The sequence below is a fragment of the Capra hircus genome, unplaced genomic scaffold (assembly GCF_001704415.2).
Source record: "Capra hircus breed San Clemente unplaced genomic scaffold, ASM170441v1, whole genome shotgun sequence".
NCBI classification, from domain to species: domain Eukaryota; kingdom Metazoa; phylum Chordata; class Mammalia; order Artiodactyla; family Bovidae; genus Capra; species Capra hircus.
This window is the reverse complement of record NW_017189851.1, coordinates 440,073-463,328: the sequence shown is the minus strand read 5'-3', so window position 1 is coordinate 463,328 and position 23,256 is coordinate 440,073.

The window sequence follows — 23,256 nt, the reverse complement described above, 5'->3', positions numbered from 1 at the left end:
GGGTTCCGGCGGGCCCTGCCCTGTGCTCCTCCCGCCTCCCCAGCTGCCCCTGCACCTGGGCGTGGAGAGGACCGTCCAGGCTCCGGCAGTGGCCACGGACAGAAGGCCCCAGGGCTGCAGGGTCGTCCTTTCCTCGGTGCCCAGGGACGGGACCTGGCCCCGCGGGCGGCTCCCGGGCCCCTGTGGGCGGCTCACGGTCGTGCCTGGGGACCCTGAGCCGAGGGACACCGCCCAGGCCGCCTAGCCCGGGAACCCGAGCGTCACGCGCACCCGCGCGCCGCCCGCCCCTGGCCGGGACGCTTATACATCCGGAGGGTGGGCAGTGCCCGCTCCTCCGACCTCCCCGAGCACCGGCCGGGCGCAGGGAGGGCCAGGGGCGGAGCCTGGACTGGCCGAGGGAGCCGAGGACACGTCGGAGGAATTCAGGCCGAGGCCGGGTCTGGTTGCTCGCTGCCCCTCGCCCGCCCCGCGGCCGGCCTGCCCTCCTAGAAGGCCCGACTGCCCACTTGGGCCTGCAGGCCCAGGCTTCCCGGATGCTAAGCCTGACGAGGCCTGCGCCTCCCCGCACCTCCTGCCTCTGGGGCCGCCTCTGCCCAGTTGGGGGCATCCATGGCTGCCCAGCCCAGACGCCCCCCTTTCAGGGTGCCAGGCCTCTGCGACCCAGGACTCGCTTGGGCCCTGGGCTGAGCCTCTGGCCCTCAGGCCTCTCTCCAAGGCCTCTGCAGCTTCGGCTGGATGGGGCGGGAGGCGGCGGCCTCTCTGGGGGTTGTTGGACCCTCAGGGTAGAGGGCGTGCTGGCCCAGAACCGGGGTGCGGGGGGGGGGGGGGCTGGGAGCCGCTCCAGCTAGAAGCATGGGGCTCCCGGGCCTGAGGTCCAGGACTGGCGCGGCCTGGAGTGGAGGCGGTGAGCACACGGGCCCTGCTGTGTGCCGGGGTGGGCAACCGAGACCTCGTGAGCGCTGGGCCCCGCCCCTCCCCCCGGACGGCCCCTGCAGCGCCACGGACCAAGCTGGGAAGGCGTGATGTTGCCAGGGGGTGCCCTCCCTCAGGGTGGCGGCGGCCGTGATTTGTGCGGCCCGGAAGCAGGCCCGGGGAGCCCGGTGATGCAAGAGCAGCTAGGCTTGAGCCCCCTACCCCCCCCAGCCCCGCCGGCCGCCCCCCGCAGCAGGGCCAGCCCGGGGCCTCCAGGATCCCAGGTCGAAGACCAGCTGGCAGGGGGGTGCTGCTGCAGGAGGCGAGCGTGTGCTGGCGGTCAGCACCCAGAGGGGCGCGCAGGGCGTCCCCAGGGGCGCTGGCGGGCGGCTGGCTGGGCTGTGCGCGGTCCTGGGGTGTGTGGGTGCCCGTGGTGCTGTCTGGTGTACCCAGGGAGCCCCCCTGTACACCTGGGCGGACGCCGGGAGGCAGTGGGCAGGTGCTGAATCCGAGGCAGAGGCCAGCGTTGGGGAAGGAGCAGAAGTGAAAGTGAAAACCCCAGAGCCTCTGGAGCTGCAGGGTCAGCCTCCCGGGCTCTGTCCTGAGGGCCCTGGCCCTGCGAGGAGCCCGAGGTGGAAGACGGGAGAGGGATCCTCTCGGCCCTCGTTAACCCCTTGGTGCCTGAGCTGGGACGTGGGCGGCCAGGCCAGATGGGGAAAGCGCAACGGGCGAGGTCCGGGCGCCCCTCGTGCAGCTCACAATTGCGCTGCCCACTCCCACCACACAGGCCCCCGAAAGCAGCAGCAGTGCCAGCGGGAACGCAGCTGCAGGGGCCAGAGATGCTGTGGAGGCTGCGGCACTCTGGCCCCTGATGGGAAGGGCGGCTCATCAGCAAAGACCCTGACGCCAGGCGGGACTAGGGGCAGGAGGAGAAGGGGCGACAGAGGATGAGATGGCTGGATGTCCACCAACTCGATGGACACAAGTCTGAGTAAGCTCCGGGAGCTGGTGATGGACAGGGAGGCCTGGCGTGCTGCCGTCCATGGGGTCACAAAGAGTCGGACACGACTGGCTGAAGAACAAAGGGGACCGGACCCCTCGGAGTTGCCGCCTCCCGAGCCTCAGGGGTGTGCTCGCCTGGCCCTCCCGGGCCCCCGCCACCCTTCACTGCGCCCACCCCAATGCCCTCGCTGCCCAGCCAGCGAGAGCACGTGCCCTGAGGTGCCCCCTGCACGCTGCATCCGCGCTCCCTCACCTGGACTAGCGTGGTTCCTTTCTGCCTCGCTCCCCCTGCCGGCCACGCCTCCGAGAGCGAGAGGTGGGCGTTGGGCTGGGCACCACCGGGGCCCAGAGCCGATGGGGGTTCTGCCCGCTTAGGGCACGACGAGCCCCTCCACCTGGGACGCGGGCTGAAGATAGGACCCACCTTTCCCCACGCCAGTCAGCAGGATGGAACCAGGATGAAACCACATTACAGGCCCTAGAAGCAAGGCTCGCGTGGACCCCCAGCCCCCGCCAGAAGGGCAGCCGAGGCGGGAGGGAGCAGGCGGCCACCCCCTGCTTCTCGGGGCTGCTCTGGGACGAGCCCCAGCCGCACTCACCCTCACCCTCAGCATCGTAGCTGGGAGGCTCGGTCCCCAGCTCGAGAGGGGCAGCCGGGGGCCTCTGGGTGGCACCCAGCTCCTCCCCAGAGCGCATGTGGGTCCCCAGGGGAGCCGGTAACACCGGGGTCCACCCGTCACTCCTGCCACCGAGCAGGCACGTCCACGGCATCCGCCCGGCGCTCTGAGCGTCCAGCCCTGGAAGGACCGGCGGGCCTGTGGGTGTCGCTGTGCTTGAGTGCTCCTGGAGACACGGTGGGCTCCACCTGCACCACCCCGCCTGGGTCTCTGGCCGCCGCGGGGCCCAGGGGCCAGGGCGCAGAGTGGGGCAGCGGCTGCCACAGCGTTCCAGAAGAGCTGGCCGCGCTTTCCTCCACCCAGCTCCTCCGTTTCAGGACTGGTTCGCTGGAACGTTCCCCACGCCTGCAGTTCCCCTGGCCCTGCAAGAAGGCCGACCCCAGAGCAGAGTGCAGAGTCAGTCCCCCGCTGGGGCGGTGCGGGGTCTCGGGGGCCAGTGAGGACCGACCTTCGCTGGAGCTGGGGTGGCCCCCTCCCCCTCCCCTCGCGCCCTCCCGCGAGTGCGTGCTCAGGACCTTGGCCCTTGGGCACATCCCACCTGCCTCCCTCCAGCCAAGGTGCTGCGGCTGCAATGCCAATAAGCGGCTCTCTGGGTGGCCCTCGTGGGCAGCGACCCAGAGCCCCGGAGGCGGGAGGGAGGCCCCCTTCTCCCCTAGCGCGGCCGAGGCTGGAGGAGCGGGAGAGGACTCTGGGCTCTGCTCGAGTAGCATGCGGGCGCAGTCTGAGCCGGGCTCCCATGTACCCAACTCAAGGCCTCGGGTCGGCGGTCAGGGAGGGGGATGCAGACCTTCAGGCCCCAGGGCGGGGCTGGGGCTGGGAGGAGAGGCTGGCGGGCAAGCTGTACCACTCACCCTGGTGAAGGCGGCTTCCCTGCCCAGCACCCACCCTCCCCCCACACCCTGCCCCTCCCCCGCCCTTTCCCCCCAACTCCATCCCCTCCCCCACTCCATCCACTCCCCCTATCCCGCCCCATCCCCCTGCCCCCGCCCCCACCGACCTGGTCTCTTGTGACATCACCTGCATTTGGAGGAAGCAGCCACTCAGCCAGCCTGGCGGCTCCTTGCACTGGGACCAGGGAGGGGTGGGGGGGTTCTGTTGGCCCCTAGCTGCCCCCAGGCCCTTCCCGCAGAGTGCCCCCAGCTGAAGCACATGTCCCTGCCAGCCCCCTGGGGTGGGGAGCCCTAACCCTGAGGTCTGGGGTGCCCTGTGACGGGCCCTGAGCCCCAGGTGTACACTGGGGTCACATGCGAGGCCTGAGCATCCGAGGAGGTGCTGGTGAAGGCTGGCTTGCAGGTGTCTGAGTGGGGTGAGCTGAGCTCCTGTGGCTGCCCGCACCCCTTCTGAGGCATCACCTGGAGCTCTTCCTGGCCCCTGGGGGGCGGGTGACTACAGCATGAGCACAGGGCAGTGAGTGGGGGACGCAGACGGCGGGGGACGGACTAGGCAACAGGGGGAGGCTCACAGCGCTGCGACCCCCAGCCCCTCGGTGCCGGGAGGGTCGGCTGGGTCTGCACGGCTGGCTGCACCTCCACCCCCTCCCTGAGGGTGCTCCTTCCAGGCCCAGGAGGACATAACGAACCTGGGGAGACAGTGAGGAGGGGCTGGGCCCCGGCCCCCCACAGGCTGGAAGTCCACCCCCGAGAACAAGCAAACAGACGGCCACGGCCGGGCCCTCTCCGATTTCTGGGCCTGTTGACTTAGCTGCCCACTTGGCGGGAGGACCCAGCTGCCTGGAGAGCTGGCTGTCCATCTGTCTGTCCATCTACTGCCACACCGGCCCCTCCACCCCAGGCGCTGTCAGGCAGAGACGAGGCTCAGAGGCCCCGGGGACCTAGCCTGAGGCCCCGAGGGTTCCGCCTCCGTGGTCAGGGCGGGGAGGGACAGGCCCCGCTGGGGGTCTCTGCTGAGGGCGAGGGGCAGGGAGCTGGACTCCTGAGACCGTCTCTGCAGGCCCCTCTGGTGGGTGGGGGACCTTGACTGCGTGCACACTTGCCACACACGTAACACACGCACAGATGCGCGTGCTCACTGTACGCACCGACCTGGGCCGGCACGCGCACGTGGGCTCGTGTGGAGCGTGGGTGTGCAGGTGTGTTCCCCACGGGGCCCCCGTGGAGAATCGTCACTGTCCAGGGCGCTCAGCTCAGTGAGTCGGGGGCCTCAGCCTCACCGGCGTGGATGAGGTCCGCGTGGAGCCCCGGGCACCCTGCGGTGAAGGAAGGTCCAAATGTCTCAGCCTGCTCTTTCGGGATGATTTCCTGAAGGTGACCCCCTCAGACTGTACCCTTCTTGAGGGTAGGTCCGATGGCAGGGATGATACCCCGGACGCCGGGGACAGGAGCGGGTCACTCTGCGGGGACCTTGCCAGGCAGGTCCCCAGGAGGCCAGCCTCCCAGCTCAAGCCGCAGGCCTGAGTCGGGCTTGGTGGGCAGGTGGGCTCCGGGAAGCAAGACTTGGGGCAGGGCCAGAGGTGATGGCCAGTGACCCCCCCAGGCTGGGCCCAGCACCTCTGGTCACAGGGCCGTGACCTAGGGCTGCAAGTCTACGTTTCGAAGCTTAGAGCAGTTAGACTAACCGAATATGTCAGGCTGGGCGTTTTCATGAGATGCGAGATCCAGTTGGTAATTTAAATTCAAGCTGTTCTCGCTGCGACAGCCCCAGCGGGAGTCGGTGAAGGGTCGGCTCCAAGCTTGAGCCCCTCTGCGTCCCCCAGGGCAACCTTTTGCCCAGAAGCTCAACTGGCACAGAGGCCTGGCTTCCGAGCGCTGTGCCCACCGCCCCTGGCAGGCCGCCTCACGCTCCCCTCACCCAGTGCGTGGGAGCTGACGCCAGCAGGCAGGCCAACTGGGCCTCCTGGGGGGCACCGTGCAGGTGGCGGGGAAGCTGCTATCACAGCGCAGTTGTGTGAAGGCAGAGGGGTCTGGACCCTTGGGCGGCCGGGCCTGGGGGGGGCGGCAGGGGCAGCCAGGCCCCTCAGCCTCGGGCCCGCCCAGGAGACGGTGTGGTCAACGTTTTGAAGGAACGGGCCTCTCGAGCTGGCCGAGCTGGGGTGGATGGTGCAGCCCCGGCGTCACGCAGGGTTAGGCACACACCCCACCCTGCAGCCACTGCGCTCCCCACACATCTGGGTCTCTGCCCCAGAGGCCTGCAGAGCTGCGCGCCCACGTGTGTGCTGAGCCAGCTCCCCCGGCTCCCGAGTGGTACGGCCGGCCCCCCGGGACCGTGGTAGGGCGGCCACTGCGTCTGTGGGCCTGGGGACGGGCAGGGGTTCGGGGAGGGGGCGCCTGGCTCTACCCTCAAGGCCCACTTGAGTCCTCTCCACCCGGCTTCCCTGCCCGGCCCAGGCGTCCACAGCGGCCCTGGTCTCCCGTGTCTGCAGGCCCCGCCCCGCCCCGACGCAGCCAGACAAATCTCTTTCCTCCTCCGCAGCTTTGCTGAACCAGGTTGGAATTTCTCAAAAGCAAACAGCTCAGAGCTGTGGTTTTGGGAGCCGAGATTCCTCCTGTCTTGTCTGAGGCGGCATCAGGCAGGCTGGACGGGGCCCACGGCCGAGCCCCTGGGACCCCACGAGAATGGCCCAGGGCCGCGGCAGGCGCGGGGGCAGAAAGGACCCCGGATGTGGACAGAGCCCGCTGAGGGGCCGCCCGCGGGCCGGGGCTCTGTGGGTGAGCACAGGGGCGGGGCTCATGGCGCCACGGGCCGGGTGCGTGGGAACGTGGGGGTGGGGGCCCCCCAGAGAGCACCTCGAGGGGCCCGCAGGCTGGGCGAGGGGGGGAGGGGGCTCTCGCCAGGTGGTCGTAATCTCCTCAGTGAAATAGGAGTCGGGGTGGGCGGGGGCGGCGGGCGCCTGAGGGGCAGGAGACAGCTGCGGGGAGGGGGCGGCCTGGGGCCCTGCGCACGGGCCCACTCCCGCAGGCTCAGGCGGCTGCTCCCCCCCGCACAACCGACCCTGCGGCCCACGAGGCTGGGAGGCTCTGGGCTGCCCCCAGGGCTGGCCCTTCCCGCGGTCGCCCCTGAAGCCCTCCAACTCGGGCCGTCCGGCCTCACCGAAGTCATTGGGCCCCTCGGGGATCCTCGTCCGGGTGCAGGGGGCAGGGCGGGCCTGCAAGGTGGGCACCCTGAGCCCGAGGGCCCGGGCAGGGCCTGGTGGATGCCCCATCCAGCGAAGTGGGTGCTTGGCACCAGCTGTGCAGACAGACAGACAGACGAGAGCTTTCACCAGCTCCTCCCGCCGGGGTGCCTGCCAGGACCCAGTGCACGGGCCGCCCGCGCTGGGCGGGGTGTCAGCGGGCGCCAGGCTGTCTCAGGCCCGGCTGGGATCGGCCGGGCCCCAGGGCCAGCGGGAACCTCTGAGGTGCCGCCTGGGGAGACTGAGGCAGCCCTGGCTGAGCCCACGTGGCGTGCGGGCACCATGGCCCCGGCCTGCTCCCCTCCAGAGTGCCTGCCTGGCGGGGTCCCCGCCCTGTGTCCCCCTTGCCCAGCTCTGTGCCCCCAGCTCCGTGCCCCCAGGCCCTGCCCTCCCAGAACCTCGGGCTCAGCACCCTGGCCGTCCCCTCACGTGGCCGCGGACATGGCTGCCCCGAGCGCCTTGCCCTCCCTGCGCACTCAGGATGGGACGCTATTAGTCATGCTCACCTCACCGTGGAGGGAATTTTGTAGATTCTTTCCCAACCTTTGCCTCCAGCAACAGAAGGAGGGGGTGTCCTGCGGAGGCTGCCCAGGGCGGGTGGGCGCCCCGGGCACAGTGGAGGAGCACGAGGGAGGGAGGCGCTGCTCCCGGAGGAGACCCGTCTGGATGGCCGGGGCGGGCATGGGGTCTGGAGGGGGGTCTCTCCCAACTCCAGCTTTCGGCCTCTGGCTTCGCAGACACAGCGTGTTCTCTGCAAGAGGGCTGCCCGTGGCGTGCAGCCCCAGCGCTGTGGCCTCCCGAGCCTGCCTCCCTCATCTGCAGACCCAGGCCCGGGCGGAGGGTGTAGACAGCGGGTGCGGGCAGCCCCAGGCGGCCCCGGGGACGGACGCGTCCCAGCTCGGCCTGCGGGGCCCTCGGGAGTCGTTGTGAGGTGTGACGGCTGGCCGCGGGTACTGCTCACCGGCCCGAGCGCTCCGCTGGGCCACGGCGGCCGCCCCGAGGGGCTGCGTGGTCTGGACGCCCCCTTGGTGCGGCATGTCACCGCCTCCGGCCCACGCGCGTGGTCGCTTCTGAAATGGCCCCGGTGTTCCTGGCTCTGATCTTGGCGGACATCTCCAGAGAGCTGCCTAGGCCCTTCCAGACCAGCCCGTCCCACCCTCCCTCTCCCTGCCGGTTGGCCTACTGCCTGAACCCAGGCCCAGAGCGGCTGCAGCAGCCAGTGTGGACGTCCAGCATCAGGCCTCTTGGATTTCTGAGCAGGGGACCCCCCACCTGGGGGCAGCTGACACCTGAGCCCCCACCCAGTGGCAAGGGCAGGGTGAGCGACCTGACTGCCCACGGCCGCCGCGGGCAGAGAAGCCCAGCACCCCTCGCCTGGAGCCGGGGGGGGAGACGGAGGCTCAGAGCGGACGAGGCCCTGCTCACGGTGGCCCCAGCTGCCCACCGCCCGCCCAGGCAGAACGGCCATTTCCTCCGGCTCACGCCCCAGGGAGCAACCCAGAGCTGGCAAAGCAAACAGGCCGCTGCTCCCGCAGCCGCAGCCGCTGACTGATGGCTGGAGGGGCTGGCCGTGCTGATGGACGGCCGCCCGTCATGTGTGGGCCAGGGGCGGGGGCCCGCAAGGCTGCGGACACAGACACATCCTTGCAAGCTGGGGGCTGGCCTCACCCTACCCTGAGACCCTCCGGGGCCGGAAGACCTGACGGACCGAGTCCCAGGCCGGTCAGTGCCCAGCCGTGGTCCCCCAACGTGTGCCCAGCACAAGGCAAGGTGTCCGCTGGCAGGGTCCTCGTGGCCTCTCAGGGAGCACCAGGGCCCCCTCCCCAGCCTTCTGCACTGAGGCCTGGCTGGGCCAGCCCCCCAAGGCCGTGGTCAGCCTCTGTGTGTGCCAGAGGATGGCCACAGGGCCCGGCGCCCACTCCTGGAGCCCGCTCAGGGAAGGTGCGGCGTGCACGCCGACGGGGGCTGGCAGGGGCCCGGGTGTCTGGGTGAGACTAGGCCGGGTCCAGGTGCTGCCCACAACGCCCCGGGGCGTCTGCCCGCATCGGTCCGGCTCCAGCGTCCCTGGCAGCCCTTGTGTCTGTGTCCGGGCAGGATGGTCACCTCGTCTTACAGACAGGGGAACCAGGGCTTGGGGATTCCAACAGGAGGGCCCACAGGCCAGGCCAGGGTGGGGCCTCCCAGGCACAGCTGATGGTGGCCACTCCCTCTGATGGTGACCCGCGGGCAGGGCCTCGCAGAGACCCTGGCTGACACGCCTCCAGCCTGGGCGGCCCAGGGACCTTCCGGCGCTGATCGCAGGCCACCTGCAGGGCCTAAGGGACCCCCAGATCCCCGCCTGAAGCCTGCCGTGGCCCAGGCCACCCAGCTGATGACCAGCCAGAGAGGAAGGGGCAGCTGGTGCCGGGCCTCTGACCCCCGGCCGCCTGGCCCACCGGGAGCTCGTCTGGCCAAGAGGAAGTTTCTGAGACCCCCGTTTCCTGCACCTCAGGGTGGGCTGGGCTGGGGCCGCCCACTTCCCTCCAGAGCCCCCAGCCCTGCCCTTGACGCCTCCAAGCCAGCCCGAAGCCCCCGCACCTCTAGCTGCGTTGCTTCCTGGGGCGGAGGGGGGAAGGGTGGCCCAGCGACTTGCCCTGATCTGGGGTCAGCAGGGGCAGGAAACCCTTTCGGATGGGGCGTGAGGGTCCTGGGCAGAGAGAGAGAGAGGGCTGGGCCAAGCTGCCCTCCCCCCAAGGGTGAGGCTGCCCACAGGGCAGGGTCATGACCTTTTCCTTCATGCCCTTGGGACCCAGGCAGGCCCACTGGTTCAGAGCCAGCCCTGTGTGTGCCAGGCGGGCCAACCTCCGCCGTGTCCAAGGAGATGGTCTGAAGCAGCGGGCAGCCTCCAGGGCCGGGCCAGGGACCACTGAGGTCAGAGCCGCCCCAGGAGGCAGGCTGTGTGCCAGCAGGTGGTGCCAGAGCTGGGGTGCTCAGGCCCGTGCGCTGGGGAGTCTGGTCTGTTCCTGCTGGGCCTGGGGCAGGAAGTGGGGCCCCGGGCTCCAGCATGGATGGGGTGGGCTCCGCAGGGCCGTTTCCTCCCCGGGAACATCCTGCCAGGCAGGCGGCAGGAGGGAAGACGGCTCAGTCCGGGCTGCAGGAAGGGCCCAGGGCTGGACGTCCCCTCAGGTGGGGCCGTGGGGGGTCCCGAGGGAAATGGCCTTGTGGCCAGCCGAGCCCTGGAGCTGGGAGGCACGCCGGGCCTCCCCCAGCCAGGAGCGGCCAGAGCGCCCGCGGGCAGCGGCACAGCCACTAGCAGAGCCCGGGCAGGCAGCCCAGCCCGCTGCCCCACTCCGGGCCCCAGGAGGGGGTCGGCAGCCCGCCCTCCACTGCCCCCGGCCCACAGCCTAAATATAACCTGGGCCGGCGCCTGCCCGGGAATAGAGACCTCCGTCAGCCCCCAGCAGGTGCTGGTGGGGAGAAGGTCAGCCTGACAGGCAGGGTGCCCTGCGGGCGGGCCGCCCAACGCAGGTCATGTGAGCGTCCGGTGGAGAGGCTGCGGAGGGGCGGCGTGTCCTCCTGGGACAGCTGGGTGCCCGGCCTGTGCTGCCTGGGGCTGGCCGGCCGCTGCCTTCTCCTCCCGCACCCCACAGCTGAGGGACAGGCCCCAGGAAGGCCCCTGGATGAGGGCCCAGCGTGCGGGGCTCTGCCCCTGGGGCCTGGGCACCTTCTGGCCCCACACGGTGGCAGACTGCCCGCCCGGCTGCTCATGGTCACACGGAGCCCGCAGGGTTCCCGTGCCCCCCACCCCAGGCCCACCCATGTGTCTGCCCAACCCCCACCTCCTCCAGGCTCTTCTGAGCTGGACTCCTCCGGACCTCACCTCCTGCCCCAGCCTCGAGCTGTTCCAGACAGCGGGGGGAGGTCCTGGCCCCATGCCCAGGGGTCAGGGCTCCCGGGGAGGCAGGGGCCTACCCCTCCACTGCCCTCCCCAGCCCCTCAGGACGTCCTGGGCCCCAGGCCCTGAGCCCAGCACCACGTCCCCGCGCCAGGCGAGCCGCGGATCCCCTGGAGCTGGTCAGGGGGCGCCGACCAGGGGCTCAGCATTCTGCACCCCCAGGGGTGACCCGTCCACCCTGACCCTCGGGGCCCCAGGAGGGCAGGACGCAGCCCCACGGCCGGGCCTGCGCGGGTGGCCGCACACGCTGGAGCTGAGGCTGCGCCCGGCCCTGCTTGATTGCTGTGTGTCTTGCTTTTCTGGTTTGGAGCCTGGGAGCCCGGCCGGGTCGGGGGGCCTGGGGACAGGGGGTGGGGCAGGAGGGGCCCCCCGCAGGCGAGCAGCAAGGGGAGGGGTGGGCCCAGGGGCAAGGCCATCCCCAGGCCCCACCCGCCTCCCCCTCCCGTCCGCGCCCACCTCACCTGCAGACCCGCCCTGAGCCCCACGGCCACCGCGTGGGCGTCCCCATGCCCCGCCCGCCCCCTTCCCGTCCGGGGGGCCCCGTCTCCAGGGGGCTTCCGGGTTACAGGGGTCAGGAGAACGGGCAAGCTGCGGAAAGCAGGTGTTTGGGTCTTGGCCCCTCAGGGACGGCAAGCAGGGGGCAGTGCCTCAGGGCCCTGGAGTGTGGAGCTCCCACTGGGGGCCTCCCACCCACGTGGCATCTGAGCGCTCCTGGGGGCTCCTGGAGCGGTGGTGGGCACCGGCTCTGACCATCCGGAGCCAGTGGCTTCCTGGGAGGGGCAGGTCTGTGGGCTTCGGTCCTGGTGGGCGCAGCCGCCCAGCCACAGCCTGGTGGGGCCGTCAGGCAGGGTCTGCCCGCTGGGCCTGGTAAGAGGTGGGAGCCCTGAACAGCTGGCGACCCTTCCTCCAGGCAGCCCAACCAGATCTCGCCCTGAGCACCCAGGATACCTGGGGCTCATCACCATGGACTCTCCACCCCCGAGCTGGGGAAACCGAGGCAGGCGGCGGTGCGTCTGCCCCACAGCAGGAGTCCGGGCCTGGCAGTGAGGGCAGGCTGACAGAGCAGGGAGGGGGTGGGGCCGGGCCTGGGGCCGTTTCCATGCCCAGTGGGTCCCCAGGGCACGGGGTTAGGGGTGTGGCCGAGCCCCACCCTCGGGGACCAGACCAAGCACTCAGTACAGGTGCCTGGAGGGCTGGGGGCCCAGCTGCACCAGCACCCCGAACACGCCTTAGAGCCAGGGCCCTTAACACCCGTCCTCCCTAGCAGGGCCCGAGCCCTCCACCCTGCAGTGTCCCACCCTCACCCCCCGGGTGCTCCAGGCACTGGGGGCTCAGAGGAAGATGGCTCCTCTGAGCTCAAAGGGCCTGGGGCCTGGACCCCTCAGCATCCAGGCCCTGGGGGCCCCTTCTTGTGTTGAGCTTAAGAAGAAAGGGATTGAATCGCCCAGTTCCCTTGCATTGCAAAGCAGGTTCTTTAACCAGTGGGCCCCTGGGGAAGCCCCAGGCTGCTCCGCACCACCCCCCCCATGCCCTGTTCTCATGCCTGCAACCCAGGCCCCCACCACCATCCATCCCAGATCTCCCCGCCCCGCAGGCCACGAAACCTGGGGTTCCTCAGCCCTGGGCTCTATCCAGGGGTCAGAGCAGCCCAGGGGCCCACGACCCTGACGGCGAGCAGGCAGGGCAGACCGCGGGCACCCCCCACTTCCAGGTCAGGAGATGCCAGTCCTTGGGGATCCAGGGCTCCTGGCTGGCCTCACAAGGCGCCGGAGGCCAGCGAGAGGGGCCAGCAGGCTGGGGGCCCATACCAGCCCCCCACGTCCTGAAGCTGCCCTAACTCTGGCCCCTCAAGGGGGCTCCAGGCTCAGTGACCCCCGTCACTGGGAACTGTGGCCGGGCGGGGCTAAGGTTGGCTTGTGGGCGGGGGTGACCTCCTCTGCGGCCGTTCCCCCTCCACAAGGCCTGGGCAGGCGCCTCAGCTCAGCTTGGGTTCCAGAAACATTTGCTTTAAGTCTTAAAATATCAGGTTCCCGCATCACGGGCTTCCCTGGGGGCCACCGGACAGGCAGGAGGGACTGAGGAGTGAGAGGGTCCCCCCGCATCCCCCAGGCCCCACCCCAGCAGCCTCTCTGTTAGGCCCTTGGCTGAAGCCAGCTGAGCATCAGGCCTGTTGGGGGGAGGGCCTGCGGAGGAAGGCCCCAGGGTGCCCACAGCAAACCCCGCCTCTCTGGGGCCCCTCTAAGCCTCAGAACCCTTCACTGGGGGAGGTGTGGGTCCCAGCAGCCCCACAGTCCCCCTGGAACAAACTCCCTGCAGCAGGGCCCAAGGAAGGGTGCAGCCAAGGACGGGCTGGATGGGGAGAGGGGCCCCGGAACCAGCCTTGTCCTCTCAGCCATGGAGCCTGACCCACCCCAGGGCCAGGAGGGAGGAGCTTTGGACAGAGGGTGGCGCCAGGTGGGTGCTGGGCTCATATCCGGGCGGCTCCCAGAGACAGGGGCGCTCATGTGGGGTCCTGAAGGATGAGTAGTTCTGGGCTGGGCCTGGTTCCGGTTGTCGGGCTCCCCACACAGAAGGAGCAGATTGGAGGGTCTGGGCTGGCGCCAGGCTGGTGGGGCTGGACACAGGCAGCCGGTGACTTGGACGCTCAGGTGAGCCAGGCTCTGGGGCCCGGCAGGCGGGGGGACAGGAGAGTCCTCCGGGGTGACTGCAGCAGCGTGAAGGTGGCTGCCTCCCCTGCGGCCGCCCCAGGGACCACCGCCTGAGGAAGGCCCAGGCCCCACGGCCCGCCCGCCCCAGCCGCCCCGGCAGACCACCGGCCTCGGCCCAGGGGACCCGCCTCGGCACGGAGCGGGAATTGGAGCCAGGCAGCAACAGCTGGGCCCACTCGAGCGTCCCCCGGGGCCCCCGCCTCCATTCCCAGGCCCCCATCCCAGCCTGTTCCCAGGCTGCACCCCACCCCCCAGAACCCTGCTCAGGACCTGGGTGGACGCGGCTGCAGGAGGGCCACCAGCTGGGACCTCTTGCCTACCCGCTGGCGACCCGGGCACAGACCTGCCCTTGGGCCAGAGGGTACTCCTGGGGCAGCGGGTGACAGACTGCCGCCCGCCCTCCCGACCTGCCCTGTCCCTGCTGCGGCCCCGGGCTCAGCCTCCCCGTGGCCACACAGCCCGTCCGGACCAGCGGCAGGCCCCGGGGGGCATGGTAGGCAGTGGGGCGCTGTGCAGGGCAAGGCCCCCAGCGCCTCTTGGGCAGGCCTGCGCAGGTGCAGACAGACGCCGTTTTGGCAGCTGCAGGGGGCGCCTGCCTCTGCCTGCCTCCCCTGGAGCAGGTCTGGGGGACCCCACGTCTCTGTCCTCACCCCCACCACCACACACGGTCTGGGTGCCCACTACCACAGTGAAGGCGCCACCGCGTCCCCCCAGAGGACTGGCCGCAGCCACTTGCGGGGGCGGGTGCCTCCCAGAAGGGCTGGCTCTACACTCGGGCTGCCCATCTGTTAGCAGGGCCTCCTGTATCCAAGCCGGGCCAAGCCTCCCATTTTACAGATGGAGAAACTGAGGCCACACAGAACTGCAAGCTGGAGGAGCCCCATGCACGTTAGGCAGGGCTGCCAAGGGAGGCAGACAGATGAGGGAGGGGGAGGGATTGGAGGGGACCAGGGCTCGACCCCTAGATCCTTGCTGCCCGCGTGGTCTTGCCTCAGGGCAGGGCCAGAGGAGGTGGGGCCTCAGCGGCTCCCCCTACAGCTGCGGGAACCGAGTTGGGGGGTAGTTACTGCCTGGAGAGGATGAGGAGGTTGTTCGCGCCCCTGAAACTCAAGCCGGCACCAGCTCTGGGAATGGACGTCTGACCCCTCTGCAGCCCCCAGGGCCCCGGAGAAAATCCTGGAGGCCAAGTTAATACCAAGACCAATTTTTATTTCAACAAAGTTAATTCTCAACAATGTGATACTGAGGGAGCGGGGTTTCGCTGGCCTGGGGGAGGGGGCTGGAGTCCTGGTGCAGCACCGCCCCTCTCGCCCGGCCCTCCCCCTGCAGGCCCCTCCCCAGGCTGTCCCCTCCCCGCCGCTGCCCTCTCCCTCCGGCCATACCTCTCCCCCAGCCACCCCCTCCCAAGCACAGGCTTGGCCACCCTGAGGACACAGCTCCTGGGGACAAAGGGGTCCAGGCTGCACGTCCAGGGTGAAGATGGACCCCCAACTCTGCTCGTGGGCCTGGAGTGACCTCCCCACACCCCACCCCTGGCCCCTGAGACAGTGGGGGGACCCCCAAGCCCGCCCTGGTCCCACTGAGGACGGGGCCCCACCCTGGGCCACCCAGCAGCATGGGTCCCTGGGCGGCACCAACCGAGTGGACCGTGACCAGACGGGCAGCCACCTCTGAGGGCCTGGGCTGGGACAGGGTGCTCCCAGGGGGCGAGCAGGCCCCCCACCCTGTCTGCCCACCTCCAGGCGCCCAGAGAGAAGCGGAAGGGCAGGGCGAGGGCACAGGGGCTTGCCGACCTTGCTGCCCCAGCCGAGCCCGGGGCTGGACCCGGAAGCCGCCGTGCAGGGATAATCGATGGTCTGGGGGCCCGAGAGGCTTGGCAGGCCTGTCAGAAACCCCCTCTGACGAGGGCCACATGCGCTGGCCGTGGGCTCTGCCGGCCCCCACAGGCCCCTCCACCGCCCTCCGCCCGGTGCCCACGGCTCTGCGTCGGCAGAGGGGACAGCCTGCTCGGGGTGCCGCCTCCCCACGGCCCCGGCCAGCGCCCAGTGGGCAGCAAGGCCGCCCCGTGGGGCCCTCTGGCGGAGGGGCGGGGTCTGCAGAGGGCTGCCCACGCAGCCCGGCTCTCCCTGGAGGGCAGTGCCCGAGGGCAGGGATGGGCCAAAGTCAAACCAGATGGGCTGGGGGCCCCGAGGGGCAGGCGGGCCATTCGTCACCGTTATCTGCCCCGCCGCCAAATCACAAACACATTTTTAAGTGAAGGACTGGCTGCCACTGGCCTGCGGGCCTTGATGCCGCCCAGCTGTGGCCACTCTGCGTGGGGTGGGGGTGGGGTGGGGGAGGGGTGGACGGGTTCGGGGGCAGCGGGTGGCCTGCAGCAGGAGAGACGGGCACCCCTGCCGTGCCCACACACTGCCCTGCCTGCAAGCTGAGCCCGTGCCAAGCCCCCACGTCCACGTGACACCTCCCCTGCTCGGAGCTCGGGCGCAGGGCGCAGGGCACCCCTCCGCCTGCCTTCTCCCCAGAGCCTTGGCATCAGAGACTCGACATCAGAGACAGCGTCTGGTCCACACACCATGGGCCAGGGCTGCCGGGAGGACAGAGGCACCTTCTCTATGGGGCTGGGGGCTCCAGGGCTGCTCCGGGGAGCAGTGGGCAAGACCAGAGGCGAGACAGAGGCGGGGGCCAGTGGCCAAGAGGGGAGGGGGCAGGGGTGTGAGCTGGCACCGCCACGAGCCCCCCGAGTGTCCCCGCGAGACCAGCCTCACTCTCGCTGCAGCCTGACTGTGTGCGGCCCACAGGGGAGGGGGTGCGGGTGAGGGGCTGGGGCGGGGCTGTGCCATGTGTGTCCGTCCCTGGGAGCTGAAGGCCGGTCCTACCCGGCACCCTGGACCCCCGGGCGGGCCCACAGGGGTGGGGGGCGCCGAGAGAAATGGCCTGTGACGGGGTGGGCTCCCAGGCGGGAAAGCAAACAGTGTCAGCAGCTAATGAGCGGGAACCGGCCTGGGGCTGCCGGCTGGGGTGGGGGGGTGCGGGGGGGGCCACCACCATCGCTCATCCTGACAGGCGGGCGGGAGGGGGGAGCTGGGGGCCAGGGCGGTGAGCGCGAGAGCCCACAGAAGGTCCCCTGGAGGCCCGGCCCGCACGCAGACGACGGATGGATGGACAGACAGACAGCCCCCTGCCCCTCCCCCACGGCAGCCCAAGGGGGCCCGGCTCCTGCGATCTCCCCCAGCCCACAGACTGGTGAGGACAGGGACTGTCCGGGGCGGGAGCGGGCTGCACCTGGACCCCTGCGCTGTGGGATCTGGGTCCTGAGGCCCTGTGCCTCCGCGGGCCTCTGTTTCCCCATCTTTACTGGGGGCAGGAGGAGGGGGTCCCATGGGGTTCCCGCCCTCCCCGAGAGTCCCCGCTGCCTGCCGCACCTCCCACCAGCCTGGCAGCAGTGGGCTGAGTCCACGGCCAAGGGAACGGCCCCTCCGTCCTGCCTGGGTCACTGGTGGGGGACTGAGGTGGGCACTTTGGCAGCCCCCGACCCAGCCTGCACCCGACAGAGCCCATCCACCCTGCGCACTGCCGGGCTCCTGAGCGGCCTGGCCTGGGGGCACCCCCGGAGGTGGCCGCCCATGCGGTGTCCGGGCCCCTGTCCCACCTCGGCCGGGAGGGACGGGCAGCCATAAATTCACACCGCCGGCTGCCCGCGGGATAAATGTGTCATCGGCCGCACGATTTACGAGCACAGCCCTGGCCCGTGAGGCAGGGAAAACAAGCCTGTGTACACACAGACGGGCGGGTGGGGAGTGGCAGCGGCTGAGGGCACGCGGGGGCATGGCCGGCGGTGGAACGAGCACCCACTGGAGGCGTGAGGACCGTCCTGCCCCCGACACACGCTCCCTCGTGGGGAGGTGGCCGCCGGGCTCTGTGCCCTCGAGGCGGGTCTTGGCTGAGGGGCCACGGGCCGCTGCACACAGAGGCAGAGGCAGGGCGGACCATTCCAGAGGATGCAGGGCACCCAGGGGCTGGGAGATGGACGGGGCTAGGCCGGGTTGCCTCTGTCCCGCCAGGCCCACCTGCTCCACTGTCTCGGAGGCCTGGGGGCACCACACCTCCCGCTGCTGAACACACCCTGGACACTGGTGCTCAGGGAGTTGAGGAAAACAACCCAGGAAGACCCTTCACAGTCCGGCCGCCACGCCGGAGATGGCCATGCCTGCCACCTCGTCCACAGGGCCCTGGGGGGCGGGCCAGGCTCCAGGCCCAGCGCCACCAACCTCAGTCACCTGCTGACACCGCTGCAGGTTCAGCCACTGCAGCCTGAGACACAGACGGGCCCCGGGAGACCCGGGGGCACTCGGAGGGGCCACGGGGGCCCCGGAGCAGGTGGGGAGGACTCGTGGGCTCCCGACGGCATCGCTGCTGACCGACCAGGCCTCAGGCACGTCACACAGCAAGGCTGCCTGCGGTGTCCGCAGCCCCCGCTGTCCATGCACGACGCCACCCCTCCTGACAGCCTCGCTGCAGAGGCTCGGGATTGTGGCCGGGGAGAGTCTGGCACCGGTAGACCCTCAGCCCAGGGAGAGGGGCCGATGGATGACCCAGACGTCACAGTGCCCGAGCCATGTCACCCCAAATAAAGAGAGGCAGCCCTGAGCCCCTCAAAGAAGTTCCCACACCAGGGACCCACAGAGAATAGGCCTGCAGAGCAGGTTGAGACCCTGCACAGCAGAACCTGACACGCTAGGGACCCCACCCAGTAGGGCCTGACACAGTAGGACCGCACATGGTAGGACCCCACGCGGTAGGACTGCACACGGTAGGACCCCACGCGGTAGGACTGCACACGGTAGGACCCCACACGGTAGGGACACACACAGTAGGACCCCACACGGTAGGGCCCCACACAGTAGGACCCCACACAGTAGGACCCCACACGGTAGGGACACACACAGCATTTAGCACCAGCAGACCCAGAGCCCCGACACACAGGTTGGCCCCGCTTTCCTCACACAGAGGCGCACTGCCCTCCCGGTGCAACGTCCCTCGGTGGTGGCGTCACAGGCCCCACCTGCTCCGGGTCTGCCGCGGGCGCCCCTCCAGTGGGCACGGGGCACGGGCGGGCATGCTGGGACAGGCGGCTCTCAGGGCCCTGCCCCCAGCCCTGCCCAGACAGAAGCCGGTCCTCAAGACCTGCAGACGGGCTGGAATTCTTCAAGAGCATCTTTAAACAAACAAAGCCCAGAGAAAAGCAAACGCCCCAACACAAACCACATCAAAATAGACGTCTGCGTAGACGCACCGTCTCCCACGGGGGCCTGCAGAGGCCAAGGGGGCACGACAGCCGGGGTGACGTGTACGCTGCCAGGACCCCCAGCCCCAGGCTGCAGCCCCCTCTCAGGGTGGGCGTGGCAGGCCAGGCCACACTGGGCGGGAGAGGGAGCACCGTGGGAACCCTCTGCCTCCCCTGGGACCTGCACCCCCGCTCCCTGGGGAGGCCAGCAGGCAAAGCTCAGGGAGCCCCTCCAGCCGCCCACCTGTGAGTGTCCCTGTGGGCCTGGGACACTGGCACGAGGCACAGACGGCAGCCCCTGGGCAGCCGGGGGGCTGCTCCCCGCTGGGCGGAGGTCTGAGGACCAAGGCGCTGCACCCCAGCCTGACCTGTGCTGCCGGCGGCCTCCGGGCAGGGGTGCCCACGAGTGGGAACATGAGCGGGAATGAATGAGGGGGGAGGCCCTCCCCCCTCCCCCAAGCTGAGACCAGGACACCTGGCGCCCCCACACGCTCCTCCGGACCGAGACCCTCCCTGTCCCCGCCTCCACACACCAGCTCGGGGCTCGGGGGGTGGTTCTGAGCATCCAGGGGACCGTCTGCGTGACGAGGCCCAGGCCAGCCCCCAGGACACTCGGGGCCTCTCTCGGGCATAGAATTCCCAGAGCGTCAAAGGTCTTTTGAGACAGGGAAGCCCCCGTCCCCACGCCCATCCCTTTCAGACAAGCCCGGAAAGATGTCACGGTGGACGTCTGCGGGCCTACCTGTGTGCAGGTGGCCTTATCTCTGCCGCCTGCACCCGGTGGGGCATCTGAAGGACAGACGCCCAGGGCGGGCACTGCCAAGATTGGGCCCTGGTTCCCCATGCAGGTCCCAGGAGCATCCTGACCCCAGAGGGTGCTCACACCTGTGGCGGGGCCCACCTGGCCCATCTCTCAGCACTCTGTCTCGCTGGCCCTCAGCAGCTGGCTCGGCAGGGACAGGAAACCCAGATGGAGAGGACAGACAGCGTTTCCCCCCGGGGCAGAGGGGACCCCTGGAGGCTGCGCTGGGGAGGCCGCTGACCCCCAGTTCCTGCGGGCCAGCCAGGGGTCTCCTGGTGTGATAGGATGCTTCCCTGCAGACATTTCCTGTCTGCAGACAGAAACGATGAGGGCAGTGAGGCTGTGCGTCCAGCGTAGACAGTGCTGGGTGTACACGGTGTAACACCGTAGCGCCCAGGTGTAGACAGGCTACACAGCCCAGGTACCAGGTGTAGACAGCACCGGCTGTACACAGCACCGGGTATACACAGCACGGGGTGTACACAGCCCTGCCGTAGACAGCGCCGGGTGTAGACAGCAACAGGTGTAGACCATGGGTGTATACAGCCCCACTGTACACAGCGCCGGGTGTAGACAGCGCCGGGTGTAGACAGCCTTGCTGTAGACAGCACTGGGTGTAGACAGCACCAGGTGTAGACAGTGGGTGTATACAGCCCCAGTGTAGACAGCACCGGGTGTACACAGCACCGGGTGTAGACAGCCTTGCTGTAGACAGCACCAGGTGTAGACAGTGGGTGTAGACAGCTCCAGTGTAGACAGCGCCGGGTGTAGACAGCGCCAGGTGTAGACAGCACCAGGTGTAGACAGCGCCGGGTGTACACAGCGCCGGGTGTACACAGCCCCAGTGTAGACAGCACCAGGTGTAGACTGTGGGTGTATACAGCCCCACTGTAGACAGCGCCAGGTGTACACAGCCCTGGGTGTAGACAGCGCCGGGTGTAGACAGCACCGGGTGTACACAGCCCCAGTGTAGACAGCGCCAGGTGTACACAGCGCCGGGTGTACACAGCCCCAGTGTAGACAGCACCGGGTGTACACAGCCCCACTGTAGACAGCGCCAGGTGTACACAGCCCTGGGTGTAGACAGCACCGGGTGCACAGCGCCGGGTGTACACAGCGCCGGGTGTACACAGCCCTGCCGTAGACAGCACCGGCTGTAGACAGCACTGGGTGTATGCAGCTCCAATGTAGACGGCACCTGGTGTACACGGCCCTGGTGCAGACAGCACCGGATATATACAGGCCCATTGTAGACAGTGCTGGGTGTAGACAGCCCAGGACTGGTGACTGTGCTGCAGAGAGCTGGGTGGGGGCATCTACCAAGGACAGTTCAAGGACAGAGGGACACAGCCAGGGCTGGGCCCAGTCACCAGGGCCAGGGACCCCACATACCCCCTCAGCCTGGGGGGGTGCTGGAAAGAGCCCCCCGCTGATTTACGGTCGCCCGGGGGAGGGAGTTGTGGCTGCCAAGGCCTTGCTCTTGCTCCCCCCTCCCCCTCGTTGGGGGTCAGCAGGCTGGGGTGCGGTGGTTCTCAGCTGGTTTCCAGATGGGCCGGTGGAGAGGCGTCTGGAGGGGCGCCCGGGGTGGGGGGTCGGCAAAGGGACCCTGCGGTCAGCGGGCGGCAGGAGCTGCTTTGTCTCTGAGGCCGGCGTCTCCCAGCTCTAGGCCCGTCTCTGTCACACGGAGCCCCCCTTCCCCACGACCGCCCCGGTGGGGGGGCTGGGCTCTGGTGATTTATCACCCGCTGCCTGCCCTCCATCGGAAACGCCGGGGGTGGGCGCAGACGGTGCGCTGAGCTATGGGCCCCCAGGGCCCCGCCACCCACACCAATGTTGTTGCTCCGTCTGGGCAGCGGGCCCACCCCCAGCACGGCCAGGGCCTGGCCCCAGCCCTTCCCGGGGCCTCGTCCGAGGGGCCCTCGGAGCTCGTCCCCAGCGGGCGGCGGGCCCCTCCGCAGGCTGGAGAGGCCGCGGGGACCGCGCTCCGCCGCCGGCCGGGTCGGGAGGGGCCCCTCTCCCAGGGCGCCCGGCAGGCTGCGAGGCCAGCCTTTCACGGCCCCCTCCGTGCGCCCCCGCAGCCCCCGCCGGCCCGTCCGCGCTCCGCCGCACACAGCAGGGACTCAATAAGTGCTCACCGCGCCGCGGGCTCACTGGGCTGAGTCCCGGGCCGCTGCCGCCCGGCGGAAGAAGCGCCTTATCTTCCCGCGACCGCGACCGGCTGTCGATGCGGGGCGGGGGGCGCCCCGTCCCTGCCCCGCCCCGACCGGAGCGCCCCGCGGACCCCGAGGCCGCCCCAGCCAGCGCACGCAGCCCTGCTCTGCGTCCCGCGGCCCTGCGTCCCCCCGCGCCCCTGCGTCCCCCGCGCCCCTCCGTTCCCCAGCGCCCCTCCGTCCCCCCCCCTGCGCCCCCCCGCCCCTGCGTCCCCCCGCGCCCCTGCCGTCCCCCCGCGCCCCTCGTCCCCCGCGCTCGCCCCTGCGTCCCCCGCGCCCTCCGTGCCCCCCGCGCCCCTGCGTCCCCCCGCGGCCCCTGCTCTGCGTCCCGCGGCCCTGCGTCCCCCCGCGGCCCTGCGTCCCCCCGCGGCCCTGCGTCCCCCCGCCGCCCCTCCGTCCCCCGCGCCCCTCCTTCCCCCGCGCCCCTCCGCCCTACCTCAACCCCGCCGCCACCCCCTGGGCCCCGGCCCCTCCAATCCCGCGCGCCCCTCCGTCCCCCGCGCCCCTGGGCTCCTGCGCCCCGCGCAGGCCATTCGGCCAGATCGCGAGCGCCCTCTGCTGCCGGGCTGAGGCCGCGCTCCGGGGAGGACCGGCCGCGGCGTCTGCCCATTGCAGGAAGGTTCCGCGCCGCTGGTCAGGGGCTGTGTCCGGCTGGGCCGCCGCGTGCCTTGCAGGGACTCAGCGCCTCTAGGCACCCCTCGGGCGTCCTTCAGTCGCCAGGGATGTGCGAGCGTCGGGCCGGCACGGCGCCCGAGCCTGAGGAGGCGATCTTGTACGCGTCGGTGCAAGATGGCCCCAGAATTAGCGAAGCCTCAGACTCTCCTTGCCGCCACTAGGGCAGCATATCCACTCACCAACTGTACATGCGCGACCAATTTCCCTTTCGTAAAAAATCTTACAAAACAGTTCAAGAGCGTGCCATGCCAACTCACGCGTAGGTAGGCCACACAAACCAGCCTGCATTGAGGCTCCCGCCCGTCATGTGAGCTGTCCGACAGGCTTGAAAGTTGGCCAACTAGATGTAATAAAGTTCTTCCAAAGCGTTTGAAGAATAAAGAAAAGCACGGCAATCCCCTCTCGATAATAAAATAAAGATCAATGCAAGTAGTATAGTCGGGTGGCGGCCATCCAGTAATGTCTGAGGAGGCCAGAGGCCACGGTGATGGCCAGATGGACAATTGCGGGAAGCAGTTAAGGGCCGTTCGTGGTATTTGTCTCTCTACCTAGTACCAGGGGGAAGAGAAGCTATTGACATAAAGGCGTCTTAGCGAGGCCAGCAGACGTAAAGTACCACGGAAAAGCAGGACATTGCTGGTTGCCTGGGCGCACTAGGGAGTCCATCTTAGTTTCAGAAGGAGCGCTCCCCATGGGTTCTTTGCTCTCTCAGGGTCTAGGGTGTTCTTACTCGTCCATATGTGGAATGCTTGCGCGCAATTCAACAGTTTGTGGCCCCACCACTCACACCACAAGGAGAAGAGGCTGCGGACCAGGTGTTGGGTTCAGGACTAGAGACTTGCGGCGACAAGACAGTTCTGAGTGCCTTGGCCTCATAGAGGAATTGGACCTCCGGGTAGGTGGTTGACGCCAAGGCGACTCTC